Source organism: Zonotrichia albicollis, chromosome 3, assembly GCF_047830755.1.
Source record: "Zonotrichia albicollis isolate bZonAlb1 chromosome 3, bZonAlb1.hap1, whole genome shotgun sequence".
Lineage (NCBI taxonomy): Eukaryota > Metazoa > Chordata > Aves > Passeriformes > Passerellidae > Zonotrichia > Zonotrichia albicollis.
Genome location: NC_133821.1, coordinates 54,367,325 through 54,388,625, shown reverse-complemented (window position 1 = coordinate 54,388,625; position 21,301 = coordinate 54,367,325).

The window sequence follows — 21,301 nt, the reverse complement described above, 5'->3', positions numbered from 1 at the left end:
CCCTAGTCTCTGTAGTGGTGGGCAGGAGCTTGTACCTCACCTAGCACTAATTAGCACTTTTCATCTTCCACTATCTCTCCTCAATCTGCTCTACATCACCATGATAGTGAAGCACTGATTAATGACCGTGGAAGTGTGGGACCCTATGTCATGTGAAGCTGAAGGCTTTAGAGAGTCCCTGGGTTTCAGAGCTGAGGCAATGCTGAAGGTGTTTTTCTGCTGCCCTTGGACCCATGATAAACAAAAAGTTGTTCTTTGAGTCTCTTGAGTGGGACTTCTGCGCATCTATATGCAAATAAGTTGATAAGAACAAATAATCAGCTACATTTTGGCTTTAGCATTAGAGGAGAGTATGTGCATTGCATGTGAGGTTGGTACCTGCTGAGACAACTGTCTTGGTTTTTGTATTTCTTAGGAATTTTTGATGTCTCCTGCTGATAGTGTTAATAAATCAGAAGGGACTTGCACAGGCAGTGCTGCCAGACATAAAAATGGAGATGCTACTTTGCAGGAAAAATGTGTGATGCTAGGATACATTTGCACAATCTGTCAGTCATTTTGTCCAGCTTCACATGCAATACTAACCAAGTAAAAGACTACACATGGAGGAAAATAGAAATGGGAAGATATGTGAATGACAGCAAATTATGTTGGTGGGGAGACATTGCTTGCTTGGACTTTAGGACTGTCATTCAGAGGGACTTCAACTATCAAATAAAATGGGCTGATAAAAGCCATATGAAGACCAACACAGAAATGCATGTAGAACAGAACAAGCTCATACAACAGGCTGGGAGCCCCCTGCCTCAGGAGCCTCTGTGGAAGAGGACTGTGAGCACAGGCTGCAGCAGCCAGCAGGACCTCCCAGCAGAGATGGAGGGCAACCACACTCTGGGCAAGAGCCTTGCAGCAGCTCAGGAGAACATTGTGCCATTCTGTTTGGCACTTTTGAGGGCACATGAGAAGCAGTGTCCAGTTTTGAACAGAATGGGACAAGGCCAGAAGATGACTATGAAGACAGTTAAGGGGCTGGAGAACATAACAAATGAGAAGAGGCTAAAAGAGATGGGCAAGGGGCTTGTGCAGCCTGGATAAGAGCAGTTAAGATGGAGAAATAACTACAGGATGCCATGAGCTGATGGGGAATTACAGAGAGATAAGAGCCAGACTCTTCTACAAGGTACAGAAAGGACAGGATGCAACCATCACAACATGCAACAAGGGACATTTGGGTTAAGTGTCATGAAAAGAAATTGCAGTGATAGTATTTTGTCACTGCAACATGTTGCCCCTTGAGGAGGCTGGACCTCCTTCTCTGGTGGAATTCATAAAATGGCTTGGGTTGGAAGAGACCTTTATTATCATCCTAATTCCTTGTCTGAACCCCCTCCAACCAGTCCGTGCTCTGCAGACCCTGAACCTGGATGCAGCACTTCAGGTGGGCTCTCACCAGAGCAGAAAAGATCAGAATTCCCTGCCTCAACCTGCTGTCCATGCTGCTTTTGTTTCAGTCAGGATGGACTGTGAGTGCACACTCTTGGCTCATGTTCAGCTTTTCATCCATAAGAGCCCTCAAGTCCTTCTCCACAGGGCTGCTCCCAATGGGTTCTTCTCCCCCTCTGTACTCATGTCTGGGGCTGTGTCTACCCAAGTGGGGTGCCTTGCAGCTGGACTGGTGGAGCCCCTCATTAGGTTCACATGAACCCACTTCTCAAGCTTGTCCAGGTCGCCCTGGATGGCATCTCTTCCTTCTGCTGTGCCAGCTGCTCAGCTGAACTGAGCAGTTCAGAGATCAGCTTGTCAGGGTTTTGAGCAACCTGCTCTTACTTTGAAGTTGGGCTCTTTGAGAGGCAGGTGAACTCCAGAGGCTCCTTCCACAAAAAATTACTCCATGGCTATGTTTTTGGACTATAACTTCCCATTCCACTTGCATCCTGCATCACTCAGTCTTTTCTCTTCCCTCTAGCTCACCCTTCGTGTGCCAGGAGTACCTTCTTGTATGCCTTAGTCTTGGGATGAAAAATTCTGTTTAGTCTTCAGCCAGATCTGCATCTTCACAATACTGGCCAGACATTTGTGTGGAGAGGTCACATGGTTCTGTCCATTTGCCACTATTACTGCAAGGGTAACTTGAATTGAGAAGCTGTTTTTGACAGCTGCACTGCAGCCATTCATGGAAACCTGGTACTAGCAGGGTAGCTGGATCTTCAAGTTGCTTACAGAAACTGCTGTGAGTCATGAAATATGATTGATTTCAATCACTTTACCCCTCAGAAAGTGTCTATGGCTGTTCTCAAAGCCCAAGCTTTCATTTTAAGTAGATTAATATGGTTTTCTGTCATCTTCAAGATAATATCAATACATCAGGACTTGGCCACTGGCAGAAAAGATAACAAATATTCCTGCTGTCTTTTCAAATAGAATGTCAGCTACTGTTAAAATTGTTATTGTTTTTCTTCAAAATTACTATTGCCTATACTTCTTCAGTCTAACAGTGCTTTCTTCACTCTCAACACCTGCATAAACTCTCACCCTCTCTTAGTTGCCAAATGCATCTCAATGATACCCACTATGGGATGAAGATACACATAAATATACATATAAAGGCATGTACAAAGAGGGGAATATTATCCCCTGGCTACTCCAGCTGATGACAGGCCTTGTCCCTCAACCAAGCCACAAAACTGTTGGGCTCTGGTAGAAGAAAGTAGTGACACTTATAGCAGCATTAAGTTTGTCCCAGGCCTCCCCTGAACAAGCTTTGAGTCTCTCCTAAGAAAGTAGAGGTGTCAGTGTTGGAGGGACAGGGATGGGAAGCCTGAAATGTGCCCCTTGCTCTGTTATGGTGACAGCACACGTGCTGCCATCTCCTGCAGCCCAACCCACCCCAAGAAGCCAGCACAGCTTCACTCACCAGAAATGCACACAAACCACTCCTAAAGGTGCTTGTTCAGCCCCAGGAGAAGGCCACAATAACCAGGAGCATGAAGCTCATTAGCAGAGGACAAAGATATTAACATTAGTAGAGACCTGAATATTTTAAATGCAGTGCTACAGAGGCACCAAACACCATTTAACCACAGTGTGAGAAAATGTCTGCTTTCCCAAAGCTCTTCTCAGGCTCTCCTCTCTCCTTCCCACCAATCCAGCCCTGCAGAAGTGCCAGGCACCTTCTGGGTCAGTGCTTCTGCTCTCCACTTGGTCTTTTCTCAGCTCTTTCTTTGAAGCAAGACCCAGAGGGACCTCCCTCCTCTGGCCTGATGGCTGGGCTGTCACTCACAGCTTTGCTTTCTTGTCTGCCTCTCCTCTGTGACACAAGACCCTTGTCCCCTGAGAGCTTTCAGGCACAGCTTGTTGCTTTCCCCTGGAAAGCACAGCAGCTGTTTGTGCTCATAAGGAAGCAGCACTTCTAAATGCAGCAAAGATTGTCCTCGGGAAAGGGATGAGGCACAGTGCTAATTCAGGAGCGTCTGGGGACATGGCAAGCTCTCTGCTTTAACCCCTGCACCAGGGGCAAGGAGTGGGTCAGCAGGACTGGGGCTCCTCAGGGGATCCTTGCAATATTTGGGGGAACTGCCATCACCCAGAGCTGGAGGAACAGGCAGAGTTAGCAGTCCTTGGGCAGAGCTAACCAGCACGGCAAGTCAGGCTCTGGCTCTGTGATCGGGGATGGCCTGGAAGCAGCAAAAAAAGGGTCAAGCTTTCCCCAGTTACTTCATTTGGAATAATCTTTAACAGGCTGCTCCACCCAAGGAGCTGTTTACTCAATTTTCCTGCTCATCCCAGGGACAAGGAAGCCCTGCTGGGAGTCAGAGGCTGCTCACAGCTGCAGCCTGCCTGCACCTTCCTGCGTGGGGCGAGTGGGGAAACACTGCACCTGTCCTCTGGAATGCTGCCCCTGCCTGCCATCCTCCCCTCCAGGGACATTCCCACAGCCAGCACCTACCGCAAGCTCTGTTGTGGTGAGCTCACCTTCAATTTATGGTGTTAAAAGCTTTCTAAATCTGGGTGGGTTTTTTTCCTTGCAGTTTTCCCTAAGGTAAACACCTCAATTTAAATCTGAGTCACATCTCCTTGCACCACCTGTTTTGACATGTGGTGGTAAGTGGTGTGGAGTACCTGTCTCTGGCTGGATGCTGCAGCCCAGCATCCCACAAGTGTGAGACCATAAAAGTGATATAACAGCTCAGGAGCTGAAGATATCCAGTATTTTTAAGACTGAGATGCAGACAGCAGCTCATCATTAGAGAAGAGAAGGCTCTGCGGAGAATTTACTGGAGCCTTTCACAAAGAAAGATGCAGACAAACTTTTTGGCAGGGCCTGTTGTGATAGGAAAGGGATAATGGTTTTAAACTGATGGAAGGTTGATTGAAATTCGATTTAAAGAGGGAGGTTTCCACAATAAGGATGATAAAACACTGGAACAGGTTGCTCGGTTGCTCAGAGAAGTTGTGGATTCCCCATCCCTGGAAGCATTCAAGGTTTAAGCTCTAAGCAATATAATCTGATCGATTATGTCCCTGCTCATTGCAGTGGGATTGGACTAGATGACCTCTAAACATCCCTTTCAAACCAAACTCTTCTATGATTAGCATTGCAGGGATGGAGAAATGTTGCAGTGCCTTCCATAATGCCACAGAGCAAGGACAGGGCTCTCCCTGCTCTTTCTGCCTGACAGTGGCTGACATCACTCACTGGGTTTACTCTTTTTTGCAGTAATATCTGCTGTAGCTGCTTTATGGAAACTCCCAGTGCGAGCAAAGCAAAGGGGAGGGAAGGCTGTGTCACCACCAGGAAAAGTAAGCAGCATTTTGTGTGCAGGTGTCTACACTCAGCGATGGTCCAGTGAGAGAAAAACTTGGTACAACTGAACTGTGCTAGAAGAAGAATATTAGGAGCTCAAAGTCAGAGAGGAATATTAAGGAGAATCTTTTTCTGCCTTGCCACCTTCCAGGTGACAAGAATTTACTTCATCTGTGAACTCAAAGCCTTGATTTTCTCTTCTCTGATTCTGGAGCCAGCTCTTCCCAGGAGCACCTTGGAGGTGTCCAGACCGGGAGCTGGCCCATGCTCTGACTTCTTACAATCTGGGCTCACATCAGCTATTTCCAGTCCCATGCAGGGACATCTCTGGCTATGGGCTCAGGAGCAGCAATAGTATTACATTAGATCAGCGTCATAGAGATTAACTCTGTTCCAAAGTTATTATTTAGAGGAGGAATGAGAACCTGGCTTGTGTTTCTCATGGCTGATCCCCCACAGCCTGGTGTTTCTCTTAATTTCTTTGCTTTCCCTGTACAGCTGCCAGGTTTTCTGAGATACCTTGAAGGTAATTGGCCTGGACTTTGCCTTTGTTCCCTTAAGCAGAATTACTGATGACGTTCTTCTCCTGTGCATGCCAGTGTCACTGCAGTGGCAATGCTAAGCTCCCACATGTTGCTCTTTTAACTTTGTCTGCTGTGTGACACCATTTGCCCAAGGCAAATAGAGAACATTTTGGTCCATCACTAATGCAACAGGCATCCCAGAGGTTTCTAGTGAGCAGAATTAATGGAAACCTCTTCTCTTTTCCTTTATATTTATTGATTTTTTTCGGTCATTTAATTGCACTTCCTTAATTTAGAGGAGGTGAAGAAGGCAGTCCAATATAGAGAGCTCATTTTGTTACTGTAGACTCACATTCCCATGATATTGCTGGTGCCCAGTGACAAACTGAAGGTCTGAAAGATACAGCTCATGTCTGATCTTCTTTTATCTGCAGAGGTCCTTTATCTTCTTGTATCTATTTTCTGAAGCTTATCCTTTCACCAGCCCACCTATTTCATAAAATAGGTTGTCTAAATAGGTGACATATATTGACTTTCACAAGGCATTGTCTGTTGTTCTCCCACAACCTTTAAGGGCACCCGTGCAGACTGAACCTTAAACCCCCAAAAGGACAGAGGTTAATTCCAATCTGTAGTGCTGAAACCTGAATGTTACTCCTGGACCAAGGAGAGGTGGCTGTGCTACCACCAAGGCACTGGGGGAAATACAGAACCAGGCAGAGGTTCTGGTGGGGTTCTGATGTTTACCCCCTCTCCAACCCTTTTGTCCCCTTTTGGTGATTCTACCATTCCTTCCTTTGCTGTGCTACTGAATATGTAACCTCAGGGGAGCTGTGGCTTAGAGCTGGATGCTTGGAAACCCTTCAGCCCAAGCTGCCTGCTTTCCTGTCAGGAGTCACATGGCAGAAATCTTAAATAATTCCTAATTAAAGGAGATATAGGCTGCAGTACTGTGTCCTTCCAGCCTTCCAGCAATCTTGGATCTTTTTGTAGCTGGGCACTGGAAGAACTAGACAATAATTCAATTCTGAGACTTCAGTGGTGTTTTGTCTGAGACACGAGGAAGAGCATCATTATCCAAGCAGCAGGTTTACAGCCTGGGTATTGAATTATGCACATGAGATACTTGCTGAGCCTCTATTTTGGTTATTAAACACTTGGCCTTGGGCTCATCCTGGGCCACAACTTGACTGAGTTCTCACACCCCCAGCAGGAAACTTGGCGATCCTATGGGATGCTTGGTGGCCAGCTGTGTGTCCCACGAGCTCTGTGCAAGTGTTGGCCATGGAGGCTGGTTGTGGGTGCTGGAAGTCTGATCTCTGCAGCAGGAAGACACTCTGGAGCCACACAGCAGGTGTAAAATAGAAACAAAACCTGGATAGTGAAAAATAAATAAGGAAAATGAAACAAAAATCTCATCCTAAGGAGGTGTCCTGACAGCAGTAATTTTACTTGTCTGTTTTTCTCTTACACTTTTCTAGGTAATAGTTTGGTTCCTTTGTCCTTTACATGCCAGGACTGGAAGAGATGCATTTTCCATGCAGCGGCTCCCATGGGGACTGGAAACATACCCTGTTTCTCTGCTCCACCCTGCCTCTCAGTCCCTCCCATGATCCTGCACCATGCCGTGCATCTGGGAGGAAAGACAGGGTCCCTTCCTGAGTAGCAGCAAGACAGTGCAGGAGCTCTGATGTGTACCTTTAATGAGTCAGAAGCAGCACTTGTTAGAAACAGCCTTGTGACGCAGATTTCTGATGTGATTTGGTTCACATTTGCTGCAATGGTTTGATAGATGTCACTGCACACCCTGGATCCTTGAGGGTCTCTGAAATGGCTGCATCACAGACTGTGCTGTAAGCAGAGTGCTGTCTGGGCCCTGCCATTTCCCCAGCAAACACTAGCAAAACTAGCAAAGCTGGAAAGGAAAAGAGAAGAGGTGCAGAATCTCATTAAATTGAACTGTGCAAGACTAATCTTCCTGCAAAGACACGAAAGTAAAACGCCTTTTTCTCCCTTCACTCTGCTGTTAAAGGATCTCCCTTGCCCTGCCTAACTTCCATGCCTGCTTCTCTCTCCCTTGGTTTAGAGGCATGCCATTTTCCTGGTTAAAAACCTTGCTCTAGTACCTCTTGGAGGATCAGCAGGCACAGCTGGATCCTGCCAGTGCTTTATGCACAGGCAAATATGCACATGCACACACACATTTGCCTGGCTGTGTTTGGGGATGTGGTCTCCTCTTGAGAGTTTTTTGCCATGTAATCCTTCTCACCAGCCTCTCACATGAGACATGTGACACATGAGAGGACCACAACTTAATTACATGTTGAAAACTCCCCTCACATCAGCTCCTCTTCTGCTGTTTTAACTTAAAAGCTCCTGCAATGCTGAGTTGGGCAAAGGGGGGAAGTGATGTTGTTTTTGTATGAGACACATAAATTTCAGTTTGTGACTAAAAGAGCAATCACATGTGGCATTTGTACATGACCTAACCCAGAGTTTCTCTATGTTGCCAAAACAGGCTTTGTTGTGACTGATGTTCTCAGCTGCTGTTTTGTTTCCTTAAAAATCTCAGCCCGGGCAAAGCATTTCAATCCATTTGGGAGCTGCCAAGGGTCAGTTTGAGAAATGTGTGGAAGCTAGTTGGGGTAGCAGGGGGAGGGAGGGCTATTGAAAATGCTGCTTAAACATCTCTGGGCCAGTATTTCCAAAAGTATTTAGAAAACTAAGGGTTTAGAGCATGTAGGTACCTAGTGGATTTTCAAGAAAACCTGCTGCTTATCTGCAAATTGCAATATTTATGTATTTCTGTATTTCTGAAAAGCCATCCTTAAGTCATGAGCTGGGTGAAAGCAGCACCATTTCTGTAAGGCATGTCAGAGTTCTTGGTGATGCCTGGGTGCAGCACTGGGACGAGTGCCAGCCAAATTTTTTCCCTGTGGAGTGGCACAGCTGACTGTGCCAGGACAGAACCCCACACCAAGGCAGGCAGAGAGTGAGGAACTGAAAAGGAAGGGCTTTTTGTTGATAATCTCTGGGTCAGGTCAGAGCTGCTGTGTTGCTTGACATCAGGCTGCATGGGAAGGGCAAGTGTGTATTTTTGAATCTAAACAGCCGTGTCACCAATTAAGCTGGTGCCTGAACAGAGTGAGCACAGCTGTCCGTAGGTGGCTGCTTGAGAGCGCTGAGATCCCTGCAAGGGCAGGGAGAACCCTGCCTCCCATTGCTGTTTTTCTGGTCTCTCTGTGGAGGGAAGGCAGCTCTCTCTGCCTGACTGTCTCATTCCTCCCAAATTTGCAATAGGTCACTGTATGCAACCCCAAAAATATAGGAACCTCTCTCACTGTTGGATCCATGCATTGCTGCTGGATGTGTGAGGCTTGGCAGGCTCTCTCCCCTTCTCCTTAGCACCCCTGCCCATGTTGCAATATTCCCAAATGGCATCCCACCTGTTGTGTCCCACTAAGGTGTAGCTCCTGGTGGTGTCTTTCCTTTCTGTCTTCTGTGGGAAGGGCCAGCAGCTCTTTGTGTGTCCCAGCTTACCCTCTCTTCAGTGCAATAGCTCTCACACACTGGACCTCTGGGAGCTGCGGACAAAATGTAACTTCCACTTAAAAGCACGCTCAGGCTCTTGAAAAGCCTCCCTGGCTCTTTCTCTGGGACTTTGGAGAGGCTCTTGGGATGAGAATGGAAGAAAATAATGGCCTCAGATGTTAGATGAGGAGCCCTGAGCTGGGCTGCACACTCAGGATGTACTCCACAAAATGGAAAATTATTTAGGTATTATTATTCTTACCAATGCCAAAATCCTGGACTCGTCCTCTCCTCACCTCTCCACAGGCTGGAGAGGGTTGCAAAGCCCTTGTTGCCCTGGATCTTTCTGGCATGAGCATGCTGCTGTGTTCTGTGTGCTGAACAAGGGGAGGGAGCTGCCCTCAGCCCGAGCTCTGCGAGAGGGCAGGCAGGCCGCAGGAAGCTGGGGAACAATGAGGTTCTGCTCTGCTGGTGCAACAGCTCGAGTGGTGGAGAGGAAATGCTGCCATGACAAGGGCAGGGTGAGCCAGAGGCCAGAGGGCACGTTTTTCATGCTGAGAGGCCTTTTTGGTGTCAGCACTGCTCCTGCATAATAAAGCTCAGCACAGGGCAGGGGGGTCAGTGCCCCTCAGTGTGGGGGAACCAGACGGGCTCTCACTTTGAGAACTGGGGAAGACTAAAGGAAAAAAAATCCTTAGGAGCTGTCCCTGAGAAGGGACAAGCTGCCTCTATGAGAGGTGGCAGTGCTGCCTCCTTGTGCAAATCTGATCTGGAGACAAATAGTCCCAGAATTATCTTCCAGGAGGCACTGCTGAAGCCCTGTTGAAGGTCTGCAGCTGCATTCAGTGCCCATCTCAAAATCTGACTCTTGGTGAAGCACTTCAGAGGAACTAAATTATTTAGAAACCCTAGGAATCAATTACAAACATCCAGCTCCTTCATCTCTGTCCTTACTGAGCCTTTGACTTCCTCACCCTGCTCAGGGTGGTGTTATGATGGTGTAATGGTTGATGTTTATGAAGTGGTTTGAAGATAAAAAGTGATGTTAAGTTTTACTAGGCCAAGATCTGAGGCTCTCATTTAATGTTTCTCAAGATATCAGACTCAAATCTCACTCCAGGGGTTTCCTGCATGCTGCTTTAAGCAGCACATGGAGCTGCTCTTGCTCCCATGCCCACCCTGCCCTGCTGCAGCCTTGTGCCCTGCCATCTCTACCATCAAACTCGTTCCCTGTCTGGCTGTAAGCCAGAGTGCTAAAGTGGTCCAACTTTAATCCAAGTGATCCAAGATTACAGGTTCCCTGAAATAAAGGGAGAAAACAGGAGATAAAGAGGAAACTATGCATGAGAGAGAAAATTGGCCTGAGGTTTGTGTACATGCTTATATTATCCCAGTCATTAGAGATATGCACAGAATCATAGAATCATAGACTGTTCTGAGTTGGAAGTAGCCCACAAGGACCACTAAAGTCTAATTTCTGGCCCTAAACAGGACAGACCCATGAATCACAGCAGAAATAATCTTTGGAACTTGTTTTTAGCTGGGGCCACTGTTTGGCTCAGAGCCATCTCCTGCCCCATCCCTGCCCCAAAGTGGTAGACAAGGCAAGCAATGGATCTGAATATGAGAGGGAGGGGAAGAAGAGGAAAGCTTGGCAAGCAAGCCAGGATCCTAGAGAACCAGTCTCCTTATCATTGTCAAATTTCCTGCAGGCATTGCAAGGAAGAGAAATTTTAAATTGCTTTTACACACCCCTGCCTGCTTGAGTGCACAGAAAAGATAGGAGTGGTCTCAGAAGGAAGACTGCTATTTTGTGCAGCGCATGGCCCAGTGCCTTATTTGCAGTTTGCTGTGTAAGCACGGTTGTCAAATGGGAGCTATTTGCTTCCTCCAGGCTTTTCTAAGGGACTCATCAGTATGACATGGGAGAACTTCAGACATCAATTAAATTCTTCCCAGAACAGCTCTGTGAGAATAAGGAACAGGAAACAAAAGGAGATCTTTGTGCCTCTGAAGGCTCATCTCTGCAGCAAACCGGGCCCAAATTTCCAGTCAGACACACTGAAAACAAGGAAGTACCATGACCTTTGCTTTGTGTGGGAACCTTGTGGCAAAGGCAGTGTTGACATCTGGTGCTCCTAGGCAACACTCAGAGCAGTTAACCACCATGAAATTGCTGCTTCTCCTCTTGCAGTGCCTCCCCTCCCTCATTCACTACACAGCTTCTTCACCAAAGGAGCCTCCCTCTCTCTCTGGCCATGAGGCATCCACAAGATGTCCACATACTGTGTGCTTTTGGGGCCAAATCAATGGCTCTAAAGATTGTATGCTATTAATGAGCACACAAAACTGAAAAACTGGGTTCATACAGGCATCTTCTAGTCTCTGAGTACCTGCAATTTGTGCTCTGAATCTGCTTTTCTGCACTGAGGAATGTCTGGGGGTGTATGGTGGGGAATGGGTGTGGTGACTTGTTCAACCTTTCTCATTCCCCTGCCTTTCCTGCTTCTCCAAAGTAACTCTCCTTGCCCATTTTGCCTGGGGCTGGGCAGCGCCCTCACACTCAGCAGTGGCACCACTGAAGTTTCAGCTGTGCAGCCTGGGGCCATTGCCCCGTGCCTGAGGCCCAGAGGTGCAGCACAGCTTGCACTGCCCGCCAAAGGTTTTCCTGCTGCCTCCAGGAAGGTTTGAAAGGATCGGCTGCCACATCTCAGCCATCTGCTTTCCCTCTCAGCACCGAGGATGTTTTGAGGTCTGTGAGGCGCCACAGGGTCCTGCAAGATCTTCCAGAGTCCCAGAAGTGCAGAGGTTCTGCACCAAAATCTGCTCTGCCTTATCAGCCCGTCTGAGGCCACATGGAGGGGGCAGAGGACTTGGCATGGGGCACGACACTGGAGTAAGGCAGCCAGATGTTCTGGGGGAGGGCAGGGCTCTGCCACAGCTGCTGGGAACACAGAGCAGCCACAGCGGGGACACCCCGCTCTCCCTGGGCCAGACCCTCCCACAGCAAACCAGGACCCAGCAGTCTTTAATGAGCTTCATCAAACTGGCATTATGGTCAAGTTGAGGTAGCTTTGGATGGGAATGATAAAATGAAAATTGCCCTCACAAAAGGCAATCCCTGGTGCAGGTTTCAGGCTTTGACTTTGAACTAGGATGCTGTGGGTTCTTTAAACCAAACCCCAAGTAGGTAATTTTTTAGAGGAAGGTATTTGCTTGGCTATGCTCTTTTTCATTTTGGAGGTTTTTTTAAAAAACAGAGAAGACTTTTTTGCTGAATCTCTCCTTCACTGTGGCAAGGACACTGGAGCATGGAAAATTTCATGACCTAAAGCATTTATCAAAGTTTTAAGCAACAGACAGAAAGGGCTTATACCATGAAGCATAAGTGGCCTCAACAATAAATAATTCTACCAGTTCAGCTTAAAATACATCTAAAATATATTTTTTTAAGGCCTCATATACTCTGCTAGATTAAGTTGCTACAGTGCTAATGTACTTTACCTCTCAGAGAAGTGTGTGGGTTTTTGGCAGCAGAGGAAGAAAAAGTTAGCAGGAGAGGATGTGAAAGAAAAGCTCAGCTCCTTCTTCCAGCTCTCCATGGTCCCTGCAACTGCCAAGAACTTTTCTATGACAATAGCAACAGCACAAAACCTGTTAAATATAGATTCAAATGAGTTTAAGTTGAGGAGAAGCATCTATGGTAATCAAGGTTTGCTGGATGTGTCTTGAATATGGCATTGTTCTTAGTTATTGAGCTCTGCACATTGGCTGCAAATACATTTTTAAAAAGTTTTCCAGCCTGCTGCTGCTCACTAAGTGAAATGAAGGCATGAAAATGTGATTTTGCTTTCGAAAACTTAAGACAGTGAAACTTTACCAGTTCTGTTGCTAGCCTTTTAGTTTCCAAGTGCATCCATCTCCAGCATATTCCAGACTTATGCATTTTGTCTTTAAAAAACCTTTATGAGGAAGGGCACCACAGCTTATCAAGATTCTCATGAGCTGTGACCATATGGGCTGAAAACTAGAGCTGGATAGGTCTGAGGACAGCCAGGTGCTTTGTGTGCTTTAGCAAACAAAAACTACAGACAATATTCCTGGCAGGGCTGTGTCCATGCTTGAAAGTCTTTCCTGGGGCTCTTCAAAGACCCCCACAATGTGTTGAAGTGGTGTTAGGTCTCCACACAAGGGGCAGCTCATGGATGTGCTGGAGGGGTGGAAATCTGCATTATGGTGTGCCTCTACCATTCGTCTGACCCTTGCATCACAAGCTCTTCCTTCCCTCAGGGAGGGGAAAGGTGAGCACCCCTGGCCACCATGGCCACATCTACCAGAGATAACCCTGCTCTCAGGACTCATGGCCAGGAGCCTGGGGTGGGGATGCTCCCAGTGCACTCCTGCAGTGCCTGGCTGGGGAAGGCCGCACAGTTTAGTGTGCAATTCCTGAGCCAGGATTGGATTGAGCAGCTCATAGCAGTGGTGCTTGTGTAGATACAGCAGCACAGTGCTTGGTGCTGGTCACATCAGACTGCAAGGACATCTGCTGCATGCCAGCAGCACAGATGCACTCTTCAGGAGTAATTCATAAATACATTTCAGGGGGGAAAAAAAAGAAACCAGAAGTAAAATATGCTAAAAAGCAAAGGTTTATAGCAAAATCTTTTCTCCAGGAGGTCTCTGAAACAACTCAAGGTAGCATAATAAGAACATGGACTTGTCCCTACTTCCATTGCCAGTGTTACTGTACAAAAATAGAGAATAAAAATGGAGCAATGCTGTAAGTAAAAAACTGTTTTGAGAATACCCAGGCCTGAAGCCATATCTGAATGCATGACTTGTTTCACTGGATGGTGATAGGCATGGAAATGCTTGGCTTTTCTTCTCCCTGCCCCTTTTTTTGTTTCCTCTTTTTTTTTTCTTTTCCATCTTTGTGGTTGACAGTAACTACATTGCCTAAGTATTTACAGAAGCATACACGTGCCTCAGTACATGGACACTTCCCTGCCATGCACCAGGATTATTTCTGCAGCTCCATCACGTGAGGATGGGACAGGGGCATGAACCTCTACCATGCTGCCATGTAGGAAACAGTCCTGGAGGGTGACTGTGCTGAACATGCCTGCCTTTCTGATTGCTGGCTCCTGAGCCTGCCACACAGGTAGGGAGGGGCTGGAGCAGTCATGAATAATGTGTTGGCAGTGCCTACAGCAGTCAGCATTGCTGAGCTGGTAGCAGGGCTGAGCAGGGGAGAAAGGCCTCACCTCCTGGCCAAGGACAGCTGCAGAATGGGCTCTGCAGGGATTGGAGACACCTAGGGAGTACACTGTGCCCTGAGGCACTTCCTCAATCAGAATAGCACCTTATTTGCCCTCAGCCCAGGGGGAGTCAGAACTGATGCCTTACAGCAGGCCGGAAGGATGGGCAAGAACAATGCCATCAGTGACAGCTTTCAGCCCAGCCTCTTATTTCTATTTTATCCTTGCTGCAGACTTTTCACCTGTGATTGCCTCTTTTATTGCCATCTGTATGCCAGATCATTTTTCATTTTATATCCATATGGTGCTAACAGTGTGGGATTCATGGGGAGAGCTGATGGACAATGCAGAGATACAAATATATCATAGTGGCAGCGTGAGGAACTGCAAAGGTCCCTGCTTTGCCAAGTGAGGAATGAGTATAGCAGGACAATTTGGTAATTCCAGGTTATTTACAGGTAGTGCTGAAAAGCTTGTGCTGGGCTGTGTTGTTAACCTGGTTGGATGCACATATGGAGGAGAAATATGAAGCCAGAGGCTGACACAGCTATCATTTGTCTGATTTCTGTGTGTGGCTCCTGGAAACAGGGGAACTGAAATTTATGCTTTTGAGTCTCCAGTTTATGCACTTGTGCACCTCCAGTGCTGCAAAGCTTCATTTATTTACTTTCATCATGGACGCTGAAGGGCAGTGAAGTGTGCAATGTATAGACTCGTCCAAAAGTTAACAGGAAAGGTGGTGACCTCCCTGTTCTTCTTTATGATGATCCTGTTCTCTGAGTTCCATAGGAAAAAACTGCATGGAAGAAGAAATTATTTGCAGTTGCCAACATTGAACACAAAGGGAAGCTCTTGAAGACAGTGGACCAGACAAAAGTGACCCAAGACAAAATGCCATTGCAAATACCAGTGGCAAAGCCGAACACTCAGCTTTTGTTTCTCATTTTGAGGTCAGAAATAAAACTATCTGAAAGAATAAAACTATCTGAAGGAAGTTCCCAGGCTGGCTTTCAGCTTCAGATCCTCGGAAACCTGAGCCATTGAATGACACAATCAAACTTGCCCATTTCAGAGCAGGCCAAATGCTGGAAAAGGTGTGGCAGGTTCAGATCCTTTATGAGCAATGATCCCTTGGTGCTTTCCTTGTCCTCCTTCCTGCTGTTCTCTCCTCTCCATCTACCCACACTTCCTGCAGGGCAGCAGAAGGGCTGGAGGGGAGTGTCACTTCTCTTGAAACCTGGCTACCAAAGGCCATGATTACTCCACAGCCCCGTCCTAGTGGAACATTTGATCTTGTTGATTATTAACAGCATGTTATGCAAGGCATAAAATCCTGCATCCTAGAACCAAGCTGCTATGCCTATAAAAGAGTGCAGACAGTGAGGGAGTCTCCCCTGTATGAGTGTGACCTATGGATATTTTGAAGTGTAGGTGGATGTTGAGCCAGCCAAACAATGAGAGTTACCATCCTGTTGTTTTGCTTCATTTCAGAGAAGAAAAATTTGCAAAGACATATAAGGAACTTGAAACTGTTGTTGCACTGATATTTTAGTCCACAAAGCGACACAAAATGAAAGGCTCCTCCCTAGCACCAGGCTTTAAAAAATCTTGGGATTAGAAATTTATGTGACTCCTAACCGCTCATGTTGTTACATTCTGTGACCCCAGATAGTTTAATAAGGCTTTTGGATAGTGGCTCCCCTCTCCACTACATCAGAAATCTACTCAGGGGAGATGGGGAGGCAGGATTCAGTCCCAGGCATCACATTTGCTGCCAACAGCAGTGGCAGGCAGCTGTGGCCACCACCCCCAGGCTGCCAGGGATGCAGTGCTCAGCTCTGCTCTGCTCTTGCCTGGCTCCCAGCTCAGCTCTGGCCAGCACATCCATTGGTGCTCTTGAAACTGTGCCTGGCAGTGGAGGAGCCTCTGGGGAGCTTGTTTCTGCCCTCACAGCGACTCCACAACTGCTGGGAGCTCAGGGGATGCAGCTGGACCATGCTGGGCATCAGTAGAGGCTTCATCCACTGTGGGTTCCCTGAGCTGGGGCAGGCAGTGCATTTGTGAGCTGCTAAGTGAGCTGGCAGCCCACAGCTAACCCAGCTCTTACAGAGGTATGTGGGCTTGGCATCCTCCAATGGAATCTTGCTTTACAGGACCATCTTGGGCCAATATTAGTTAGCACCTTTTTATGGTGATAAATATTTTTTTAGGTCTATCAAGCTTTTAAAAGTTATCTTTAGAGGGAAGAGGACTAGAATTGTATTGTTATTTGTCTCATGTATATCTTTCTGTGGAAGTCAGATGCAATTATTTCCTAGCATTTGATATTAAACACATTTACAAGGTGTTGCCTTTCTCTGTCCCACATGGTGCTCCTGGCAGCACATCCCTTATGCCCTCCTGCCAGTTCACAGTCTGACAGCATCACCCAAATGGCACAGGAGGAAAAAATGGACTGTTAACCATGGTTGTGTTTCTCATTTCCAAGGCCAGGATTTTAATATTACTGCTCCTTTTCTCTACTCCTGATATGAATATTTCCCTCCTTCCTCAGCTTCAACACCAACTTGTGTTGCCTCCCATGGTGCAAATCACCCTCACTTAAATCACAGCCACCTTGCACAGCCATCCCAACGCACAACTGTGAGCTGTGGGGAATCATGGCTGATCTCTGCAGGAAGAAAACGTCTGAGTGTATTGCTGTGGCAGAAGAATACCAAATGCAACAATTTAAGGAGAAAAGATGAGTTCTGACAGGTGATCTGAACTCAGGCAGTGAGTCAGACTCTCCTGTCATTGTGGAGACTCAGCACCATATGACCAAAATCAATGTTCTGGATTTTGTGATATAGTTATTGGGATTATTAAGATGACTCTATTTGCCCATTGGAGTGTACAGGATGAAACATATGGTACTGAACAAGCCAGCAAAGCAGCTGAGGGGCGCTACATGGAGGGATTTGTACATAAACATAACGGGGCAAGGCAAAAGCCGTGCTCCTGTAAGTTAATTTCGCTGCGTTCGCTGTAATGACAATGTAATTATAGGAATGCAATTCAGGAGATTTATCTTTTTAATTAGCAAACTACCATGTCCTTCAAAAATCTCTCCCAGCTCCAGAGCCACCTGCGTCAGAGGGCAGCGGGGAGCCCTTGCTTACTCACGGCTCCCGCGCTCCGCGCGCCCCACGCTGCAGGACTGCCGCAGCTCCGAGCAGATGGTCCCGCATCAAACCTGCCTTCCCGTGCCACTTACCATTAATGAATGGGATTGTTGTTAGTGGGCATTGTAATCTCCTTGGACATTTTCCTCATGGCAGTAGATTTGCTTTTGGTGGTACCTTAAATGAGTGTATGTATAAACCTCTATAGCCTGGCAACAGAAGGTTCCTAATGGTAATTTCAGCTGAAAAGATTTTTTTTACCCTAGAAAGAACTCGGTGCACTAGCAGCGCTCCCCAGAGCAAGCCAAGCTCTTGGAGCTTTGCCAAGAACCAGAGCCCCCTCCTACAAAAGGCAAGTTGTGCCCAAGCAGTACATATCTGCTCTCACAGAGAAGTGAATGCTCTTGGACCAGCCGTGTCACACATATACAGGGGATTGTCGCAGACATCCTTTATGGAAAATCCTTCCTTATGATTTTTCCTCCTGAGAAGCCGAGAGGCCTCAGGAACAAAATGTAAACAATGGTTATCTGCTGCTGTGGAATGCAACAGGTCATTGGTCTCAGAGAGTTATTTCTAGTTCATGGCCAATCACAGTCAGCTGGCTTGGACTCTCTGTCCAAGGCAGAAGCCTTTGTTATCATTCCTTCCTATTCTATTCTTAGCTAGCTTTCTGATGAAACCTTTTCTTCTATTCTTTTAGTATACTTTTAATGTAATATATATCATAAAATAATAAATCAAGCCTTCTGAAACATGGAGTCAGATCCATGTCTCTTCCCCAGTCTAAGAACCCCTGTGAACACTGTCACAGAAGCCAAGAGAAACATGAATGAGTCCTATTCTGGCCATTTTTGTGACCCTATATCTGCTTTCTTGTTTCCCTCATGTTGGTTTAACCACATTATGTGGAACCTGCTGGAAGAAAAGACTAATGAAGCCCTCAGAAGTAAAATAATGCTCATATTTAATTTTCAAATAGTTTTCATAAACTTTTCTTATCTGGGAGGTGCAAAAGAGTAAAGGTTTGTGACTGCATCCTTGCTGTGTTTCTGGCAGCACCCATATCCAGGACAGCAGCCAGAGCTCCAGCCAAGCCAGTGCTGAGTGTGTGCATGCAGTGAAGGATCCAGCTCAATGGCTCTATCATAAAAACCAACAGCAGGGATGACAGTAAAACTTGATACCCACCAGAATTGCCTCAGTTAAAAACATGATGCTGTTATTTTCCTTCTTTTTAAATGCTGGGAGGGAGGAAGGAACTCCACACCATTCACCAAGGCCCAAGGAAACTCTGTGTAGGGTTTGTGCTGGAGTAAAGTCACCGGCCCTTGGGGAACAAGGGACCTGGACAGTTTGCACAAGTTGTCTTCATGCTCAGTCCCCTTGGGAGAACTCGGGTTCAGGTTTGGATTTGGCAAGTCACAGCTGGCAGCTGCAGGGTCTCTCAGAATGCAGGCAGTCACTGGCATCCCACATCTTCCTGTGTGGCAGCTCAAGCCCTATTTCCCATATTGGAAAACACCTGGACTGGGAGGTAGGGAAAGGTACAGGAGCTGGAGTGAGTGAAGCAGTGCTTTGCCTGGCTTCACCAGTGTGCCTGTGTCCCCACCACCAACCACAGCCAAAAAATAAACATGAAAATGCTTCCTGACAACAGCACTTTCTCTGGGGCATTGCTGGAAGTGTCCTACCACTGCCAGACTGCTGACAGCATCGGGCCTTGGAGGCTGGGAGAGCAAAAGCATGGCTGAGGTGCTGCTGGCACTCAGGCAGTCCCTGGGATGGCAAGGGGAGAGCACAAAAAGTCATAAAGATGAAGACAGAGCAGGAAAAAGGACATTCCTCAGACCAAAACAGCTTCCAGGGAAAACCTCTAAACCTCAACACACACAGACTGCAACACTGTAAATGGAAATTATAGATCAGTCCAGAAATCTCTTTTGTTGTTTTTTTCCAGCAATGATTTTACTTACAGCTGAGATCTCAAAGCAAGCAGAAATGATAACTTGAACATTTATGAGGAATGAGTATATCAGAGTATGCCAAAAGAGAAACATTACTTTTTAAGCAGTGCAAGATTTTCACTCCTGCTGAGTTTAGCACTGGTTTGAGCACAATATTTCCTCTTAAACTTGATCACACAGAGCCACATCATAACAAAGGGTGGGTGAGCTAAAATGACCTTACATATATCTGCTAATTTCCTACTCTTCAGGAATCTCAAAGCCATTTACAAGAGGAGTGAGCAGAGGAGTGGATGAATTGAGTCTTGTGAAACCTTTGGGAGATGGAGACAGGCAACAGTATTTTTCAATTTTGAAGGTGGCAATAAAAGCAGTAGCCTGTCACCAATGGTTTGTTTCAAAGGTGTCAACACACAGATGCAGTGGAAGCTTAGCTAACCTAACATGGATTCTTCTCTCCCTGGGCTGTAAAGAGAGTTAAGGGAAGCTGACTCAGATGTATCCAACTGCAACAATTTTTTGTTTGTTTTTGTATCATGGCCCAAAACAGCAGCAAGATGAGAAAAAGCTGATTTCATAAATTCCCCTTTCAGTTTTGATAAGAGAAATGCACTTCCAGGCCTGACTGGGGGGTAACAGCTCTGCATGAGGTGATCATGGGTGCTTGGTGCCTGTAACCAAATGGATCTGCTCCTTGGGGCCACCAGCTCACCAGGCAGGTGGGAGCTGTGGCCAAGTGTGTCTGTGGCCCACCTTGGTGCTGGTAGCTCTCCAACAGTGCCTTGCACCCATGGCTGGTGTATTGTCAGCGCCAGCACAAGGTCCCTGCGAATCACACGAGCTGAAGTGCAAGACTCACCCAGCGCCTTCATCATCTTCTGGGACATGATACTGAAGGGGCTGGTGTCCTAGGTTTCTTCTTGGAGTCAAGTCCTCAGATCTACGTTGGAGGAGGTAAATGATGCAAAAGCAGAGACACAGCCCAGAGTGACATTTCCTAATTAACAACCTTTTTGGTTTGCTATAAGGGTTTTTGCTTTCTTCTTCCACAACACTTCCTGCTCTTACTGGAACATGGATATACCTTTCATCAGAAACATGGCCAATCTCAGTCTTAGGCCTGAATTAGACATAAACATCTCTCTTTTACCACCATCTATTTGAAATTATATATGAGCTATAATATATGGTTACTGCATGTTTTTATAAAGGCCTTCAAATCAAATGATGTTTAAATTTAGTCTGCTTTTGATCTGGACAGGAATCCAGATTTTATCTCTGGGGTTTTTTTGTATCTATGTAAATTAGACTAGTAGTTACAAAGTTCTGGTTTGGAGTAGTACCTTGCTTTATGGCTAGCTCTAAGCAAGATTCAGTGAGCAAATATTTATTTTAAATGTGAAAATACTGAGGTCTGTGCACCTTTACTAGCTGGAATTATTTGCAGTATACTAGATCACTGCATGACACTAAGAAAGATCTTATTCATTGCTTCCAAAAAGCTATTAAAAGTATCCCATAAGTAGATAAGTTGCTTAGAAGGTGTCTGTGTAGCAGAAGATTAAACCTACCTCAGTCAGACAATGTTTCATGGTTAGACCACCAGGTACTGCTCTTCTCTTCATAAACCCCACTCCACTCTATCATTTCTTCTTTAATGTACTCTACCTGGCTTCCTGCTGAGGATGATCTACGTGCTTTGTGAAAGCAGAAACGAATATTATTCTGGGGAAGGGAATAGGAAATAGAACTTAAGCTGATTATTTAATTTTCATCCAGGAAATTTTGAAGATTGAGCAGCCTTTTTTTTTTTTTTTCTCTGAAGAAATTGTGGCTTTTTCTCTTTGCTTTTACTGAGAAAATGATAAATACATATTTTCTAAGCTACATTTTGCTTAAGGGGATATATCAAAGGATAAAACCCAATGAACCAAATTTACTTCTAGGAAGGCCTTGTGTAACTCCAGAAAAGTATGTGGAGATAAAACACACCTGTGGTTAATTTATCTGTGGAGAGGATTGAAGTGCTCACTGGGATCAATGGAGCAGCCTT